Raw genomic sequence first — 7,978 nt, forward strand, 5'->3', positions numbered from 1 at the left:
ATTTACTAAATATCTATGCAATTCATGCCTGCTTAATAGCCCTGTATGTGAATGAGCATATTATATCCATAGTTTCCCTTTTATTTAGCCATAGGACTGGCACTAAAGCTGTATTAGGGGAAGAGAACAGAGGCTGTACCCCACAGTGTGCAGCAAACCACTACATTTATGAGAACTAGTTTTCTTGGATTTTTTTTGGGGGGTAGTTTGGCAGAACTCAGTCCTTAGCCTTGACATAATAACCCTGAAGGAAGAAACATCAGAGAATGTTGGGTCCAAACAAAACTTGATATAAGCGTAATAAAAATATCAATTACAAGCGCACTCTGGGAGGGAATAGAAGGTATCAGAGTACGTTCTTTCCTAATATGACTTGATAGGACCCTGTAATTAAGGTTTATTATGGATGCCCAATACATCCCCATGGCAAGTAAACATTAAAATGTGCTCCCTTTCGAGTGTTTTTAGTAGGTCAGTATTTTTAATGGGTGTCGTGTTAAAGAAGCATGTTAATAGGTGAGTGAACTTGCATGGAGCTTAAGTAGAAGTATTTTTTGTAATTTACCAATCAAGTACAAAAGTCTATAAAGGGTTCACTAACAGAAGATTTTAAAGGGACCTTTTGTGGAAGCTTCACTGTTATTAAAACATATTAGTGACTTAAGGATATTTTCTATTACTCACAAATGACCCTCAAGACTAATTCTTGCTGCAAGATTATTTGGTGCAATCAGCATGTTACTCTAAGTCTGTATCCTGAGGTAGGCATATTCTCATCGTATCTAAATACAGTCAGTCCATGGTGGGGCTAGACAACAAGATTATCTAATTTGTACAATTGGCTGTTGTCCATTCAGAACTGTCTTACATCTGGGAGTATTTCAGTGAAGAAGGCTTCCCCAAAAACAGGATTCAAGCAGTGTTGTGACTGCAGGAAGCAGATGCCTGTCATGCACAATGCGTGGTTGCAATGCTTGGGCTTCGGTCACAACTCTAAGTCATGCGATAAATGTGCCTTCGTGCAGAAGAAGGCAGTCTGGGAAGTTGAGTAATTAAGAAAGTAATCGTCAAAATGCTGGTCACTCTCCACACAGCTGCTAGTGATCTGGTTCAAGAAGCCAGTCTCCCTCAAATTCTTCCACTAACTCAAAGTCCAAAATGCACCATGAGCACAAGAAAGATAAGCATGTGTTGATCCCATGCCGCCACTCTAAATCGTGCACGGATGCATCATTCAAAAGAGCATACCCATCAAGTAAGTGTCTACTGATCTGTTCCTGTAAGTGGTCTAGGGAGCCCTGAATTACCTGGGGCATCATAGACACTGCAGCAAATATAGGCCTTCAAGGAAACTGTGCTGCAACTCTTCCAGGTGTTCCCGAGTCCCTCTGGTTCCCAAGGATCTGCACCGGGGCTTTAGTTGGGCTTTTGCCAATGAGCCTTCCCTTGGTGCCAACTAACACCTTGGATGGAGCCTGTTCTCATACCAATGCTGATTCAAACATCCACCCCAGCCCCTTTATCCATGCATTTCCCACCCTTGGCAGTGCTGATGCTGACTTCACTCCAGTCTCTGAACCTTAGACCGTATTACCTGCTTCAGGTTTGAGCTGCATTATGCCATTTCATCCACTCAGTATGCAACCAGACTCTAATCCTTGGCCTCTGCCTCAGCACCAGTATTATCAGAGGCTACAGTTCTTATTAGAATCTCACTCTGCTAAGGGTATGAAAAATGTTTCCTACAACATAGATGATGATCAGCAGGCAGGCAAACTGCTTCAGCCTCACTATACTGATAATGAGCTATATCTGGATTTACAGAATCCCAGTGATATAGATACCTTGCTAGAAACTTAGCTGAAGTTTCCACCTGCACCTCCAATGTATGAAATGGTCTCTTTTGCAGAAGTACTAGATTTAAAGACTTACTGTCCTCTACTGTTGCAACTAAGACACATTTCTCCAGTATTGGGGTGTCTTTCATAGATTCACATGCCTGAATCATTCCCCGTCGTCGGAGTGGGAGTCCCACGGTACATAAAAAAGCAATAATATGCCATAATAGCATAGAAAAAATTTGGTAATAACCAACCAGGAAGTAAAGTAGCCCAAGCTACAGGAGAAAAAACTAACTTCCACACTCATGACCATTCTAGTAATTTTGTATAGCCCAAACTGCAGCCAATCAGGCGACAGCACCCACCAGAAGGTTCTCCCCAGAGGCTCAGGCTCTCGGATTTTCTACTGCACGTCGTGTGAAGAGTCTCCCTGAGCTCTGCTCAGTATTTCTCTAATTTCCTTCAGGAATCTGGTTTTGAAGATGTCTTCATCTAAGAAATCTTTATTCAAGCCTTGTGACTCTTGTGGTAAGCTCCGGCTTTTTAAAGAAGATCCCCACAAGATGTGCATTTACGGCCTGTACCCTGACCATCAGGTGAAGGACTGCAAGATATGTAGGACCTTCCCTCAGAAGACACTCAGGGACAGAGAGGGCCACCTGCTTTTGTGGCTACAAAAGCTCAAGGATCAAGATGATCCTGTATCTGAGATAGGCAGTATTGCCTCTGGGTCTACTTCAGCTTCTAGGAAGAGAGCTGCTGAAGAGGTGTTGTCTTCTCCTGGGGCCAAGATTGTAAAGAGGCAACCATCTTCTATGGGGTCTGAGTGGCCTTCCACTTCTAAGGCTGCTCCCCCTACTAAGGGCAAACTTGTGTCATCCACACTGTGAGAAGTTGGCCTGGTATATGATGATCACTATTCTAGTGAACGCCTTGCACCAGTCCAAACAGCCCTTATGGTGATGGTTGTAAGTCAACCTTATAGACCAGCTATCCTAGTGGTAGCGTGGACAGAGCAGTCTTAGGCTAAAAGACTCTTGAGGGAGTGTAAAGCCAGCTGTTTTACCATATGTAACCCCTTGAATATCAAATGAAAGGACACCACACAGGATATATATAAAATATATATGTATTTATTTACTAACACACTCCTCTGTTCTCTTTATGAGAACAGAGACAAAAGCACATAACAAGATACTTAGTCCAAATACGTTAAGTTGCACAATTTACAGTTAGACCCTAGGGGCGAAGCAAACCATATACTAAGTAAGTGGTATAAGTACCACGTCACAAGAAAAGGAAAGGCCTAGGGCCTAGATAATTGCTGGGGCTACACTATCAGAACCTTAGGTTAGGAGTAGGAGGCCCACAGGCGGCGCGTGCAGTGTCTTTACACACACGCGTGAGTCAATGCAAAGTCAATGGGAACTTAAGAGTTAGAAAAAGGATTTAGGACACTTCCGGTTTAGCTAGGAGGAAACGACTAAAAACCTAGACACTTGGATAGTCAATACCCTTGGGAGCACCAAAGTACTCTCGTTACCTCACCCACGGACGGCGGGTGCATAGGTGTGAAGATGTGTCTGGTTTCGTCGTTGAAGCCTATGGAGACCTGGAGAAAGATGCTGCAGGCGACCAGGAGGAAGATGTCCGGGTGGATCCAAGGGTGGATCGAGGATGAGGAGGACCTGAAAGCAGAGGGGACAGAGTCTGGGTCACTAGCCAGTGACCGGGTGGAACCAGGCAGGAACCAGACGTCGTCGAGGAGCAATCAGGTGCTGTCGTGAAGCTTGTCTCTTCAGCCACGCGGACCAGGAGGCGTCTAGGACGACCAGCTGCTGGAGGCGAGCTGTCCCACGAAGATTCTCGCAGATGGAGGGGTCGACTGCCGGATTGGAGTCAACAAGCCTTGTCAAAGGCAACCCCCGAAGGATTCTAAGAAGGCTTCTGGTGCAGACCAGCAAGGTCTGAGGTACCTCACCTTTGCAGGGAAGCAAGGGCCAGTCTAGAGCAACCAGACCAGCGAGTTGGTTCAAAAGGATTGTCGTCACAGAGGCTACTAGCCAACGGCCCAGCAACGGGACAACTCATCGAGCAGAACACAAGCAGAAGGGCCCCACGCAGAACTCGTGGAGTGTGGAGGGCTGATCTTCGGTGCAGGTGGAGCCCGGATTCGGGCTTCTCAATCCCCAGTGCACAGCTAGCAAGTTGCAGGCTTTTCAAGATGTCCGGTCCCACGTGTCTCGTCGCCTCCACGGATCTCAGCTATGCTGCAGTCGTGAAGAGAGGGTCAGAGAGGTCTGGAAGGCTGGGTCTTGTCAGGCTCTCTGCTCGGGTTCCGGTGGGAACGCCGACAAAGCAAGCCGTTTATTTGCTGGATGGTGCCTGGTTGCCCAGGGTGGTCACTCCTTGGCCACAAGGGAGATTCTTCAGTCTTAAGCTTCAGCAGAACGTCGAAGGTCCAGAGTTTCGTTTCAAGTTTCAGTTCAGGATCAAATGTAAAGTTTCAGGATCAGGTCCTACTTTTATACAACTATAAGGGGCTGGATGACATTCTAGGTCCCTCCTATGGGTGGCACCAGGAAGGGGGGGTGGTTACACCCCCTCACCTTTGTCCAGTTTTGTGCCAGAGCTGGGGCTGGAGTGCCCCAGCAACCGGTTTGAACTGGGGTATGCATGAAGCACCTAGTGTGCCTCAGGCAGTGTCTCAATCTATTCAGCCCTCCCTGTCCCAATACACAAAGTCCTGTCTGGGTGGTGCTCGCACCTCTCCAGGCAGGAAACCTATTGTCCAAACCTCCGTGACTGGAAGGACTCCCAGCAGCAGTAGGTCAGACTTGTGTCTGTGGCAGCAGCGTCCATTTTGTGACGCTGGGGCTTTGGTTAACTTTAACCGGGATAGTAAGCACTAACATGTCTTCTCCCTCTAGAAGGGTGGAATGCTACCCCCGTCGCCAGAATTGGCGAGGGGGTAGTATTCCAAAGCGTATGACACCTTACACGACATGTTTTGATAAAGCCAAACCAGAGTTAGCATTTAACCGCGAGGTTCATAATGCACTTAAGAGTATATGGTATGGCTATATCCTAGAACAGCAATAAGGACATGGTTCCGAAAGCTGCAGACAGGCTCTGCTCATGCTAGAGCACCATCTCACACATAACCAAGCACTCTGCCTCCAGGATTATTATGGCCTGCCATAGGAGTGACATAGGTTACTGTGGGTCTATATATAAGGGTAGATATAGGAATACTATACCTAAGCAAGGGGTGATTACACGACCTTGCCCCAGCTGAGTGATCAGCCAGTTGTGTCAGTTTGAGTGGCCAGCCAGGGGTGGCATAATACATGCTGCAGCCCCTGGTAGGCCTTGGTTACACCTATGCCCTGGGCACCTATTGTGCACTTGTACAGGGGCTGATAAGGTGAACCACTTCCCAATTGTGGATGTACCTAGAGTACATGGTTTAAATTTAGAGAGAGTGCATCTGGGCTGTGGGTCTAATTAGCAGGCCCACAGCCGCATCTAAGTCGAAAACCAGTAAAGCAAAGCAAAAAGTGGGGGTGACTATAGGAAGCAGACCCTACTCTCCTACACACACACCCTAGAAGAACAACTAAAAAATTACCTCAAAGGACGACTTCTGAGAAGACTTTACCTCAAACCGACCCTTTCGTTGACGATGCCGTTGTTGACTCCTTCGTCGACGAAGATCCCCGTCGACGCAACATCTACGTCTACGGTAACTTTCCCTTCACCTGAAATGTTAATGTTGACGGCGTCTTCACCGTCGACGATGGTCTACGTCGCTGTCAGGCCAATCTCGTCGACAAAAGAGTCTTCATCAGCCATCGTCAGCGCCCCGTCGGCGGCCAAGCTGAAGAAGATTCCGTCGACTATAGATTCGGCTGCTCCATCACCGTCGACTAACATCCCGACGTCGACGAGCTTGTCGACGACTCCTGCACCGTCGACGAAGACACAGTCGTCGACGAAGACCACTCAGTCGTCGACTAAACAACTCAGTCGTCGACTAAGACAACTCAATCGTCGACTAAGGCAACTCAATCGTCGACTAAGACAACTCAATCGTCGACTAAGACAACTCAATCGTCGACGACCTCTTCATCGGCTGGAGCCAAGCCCCATCGACGAGCCCGTTGAGGGGGCCTCCGTCGACACCGCAACTGTCTACATGTACCACCATGCAGGTTTGATCACTGTCTACGGCTTTTAAGTCCACACCAAGGCCATCCTTGCTTCAGAGACGCAGTTCTGGCCTAGAACCTTTATCTCCTCTATGCCTGTCACCTCAAACGGTACCCCTACAGGTCCCTGACAAGTTACTGGACTTTGAAGATAGTGAAGAGGATTCTGACATGGATGAAAGGTTTGGGACGGCTACAAGTCCTTCAGAATTAAACATCAAATACCAAGAGGACGATCAAGATGACCAACATTTGTCTGAGCAGGTGACGTCACCTGTTACTAATGTCACCTCAGCTCGAATGCCAGTAGCATTGCTAACAAATCTACAGCATATGCTAAATGATTATTACTGGCGTTTTCCACCGTCTGAGTCAGCGGACTCTGTGCCTCCTACACCTGTGGTGCAAACGCCCATATCTGATTTAAGACCTCCAAGGTCTCCTCCACCTGTAGCGTCCCATCAGCCTGAAGAACAACATACTTCTGACGAAGAAAAGAGAGAAGAAGGGGAAGTCGATGACGGATCCATGATGTCGGAGTGAGACGATTATCTGGTCCAAACACCTCTGGTTACCGCTGATTCACCTCCAGTAGACGTAGGAGGATTCCATCAACTAATGGAAAGAGCTACAAAACGCTTCCATATTGACATGGAGACTACACAGCAGGAATGCTTCCTCTATGATTTCAAGGACCAGCCAAGGAGGCAGGTTAAGTCTATACCTATTATTGATTTCATCTGTAAAGAGGGAATTAAGGTTATGTCTACTCCTGCATCTATTCCTCCAGTACTGCCGAGGATTGATAAATATAAGGCTCCTGAAAAGTCCCCAGTTTGCCTTATAGGACACCCGAAATTGGATTTGGTGATCATACAGGCTGCACAAAAGAGATCTAGAAATCCTTCCTCTCCAATCGCAGCCCCACCGGATAAAGACGGTAGGCGTCTGGATGCTATTGGGAAGCGTGTGTCAACAATGGCAGCAACTACAGTCCGGGCTGCCAACTCATTAGCCATTCTGGGCAGATATGACACGCAAATGTGGTCTGACATTTCGCCATGTGTCAACATGCTTCCAGAGCCCTCCAAGACAGAAGCCCTGAAAATATTGCAGGAAGGTGAGAGGATCTCGGCTGAGATGACTGACTGCAGTTGATGTGGCTTCAACTGGATTCAGACAGTTAGCAGGAGCTGCTGTCTTGCGCAGGCAAGGCTGGCTAAGAGCGACTTCGTTCCACCAGGAGGTTCAAGCTAAGGTGTTAGACATGCCTTACGACGGGGAGTTTTTGTTTGGCCCGCAAGTAGAGGAAGCTTTGCAGACAATCAAAAAGGACACCATTTCGGAAGCCTCCCTTTCGAGGTGCGAGAGGACGTGGATCGTCCTCTACTAGAGGAGGTTATAATCAGCAGTCCTCCTACAGGCAAGGGAATCCACGTTACCAAACCCAACGCTACCAGTCCTACGGCCAGCGCAATACTAATTATTCCCAAAACAAAAGAAAGCCGGACTACCGCGGAAAGGATAAAAGACAGTGAGTGTCATCACTTGCCACCGCTACTGTCGCAGTCTCACATAAAAATTGGAGGAAAGATCTCAAAATGGTCCTCAATAACGTCAGAAATGTGGGTCTTGGACATTGTGGCAAGGGCCATGCCCTCGAATTCGAAAAGTTCCCTCCAAACGTCCCCCCAAGGGGCCCACCTCCAGCTCATCTCAAGTTGTTTTCCCAGATCCATTTGATGTTAAAAAAAGGAGCAATCGAAAAGGTTCCTCGGTTTCAGAGAGGAACAGGATTCTACTCCAGATTCTTTCTAATAAAGAAAAAGTCTGGGGAATGGCGTCCAATTCTGGATCCCCGTGCCCTAAACCAGTATTTGAAAGAGCTAACGTTCGGATACTATTGCTCCAAGAAATACTGCATCT

The sequence above is a fragment of the Lissotriton helveticus genome, chromosome 4_1 (genome assembly GCF_964261635.1).
Source record: "Lissotriton helveticus chromosome 4_1, aLisHel1.1, whole genome shotgun sequence".
NCBI classification, from domain to species: Eukaryota; Metazoa; Chordata; class Amphibia; order Caudata; family Salamandridae; genus Lissotriton; species Lissotriton helveticus.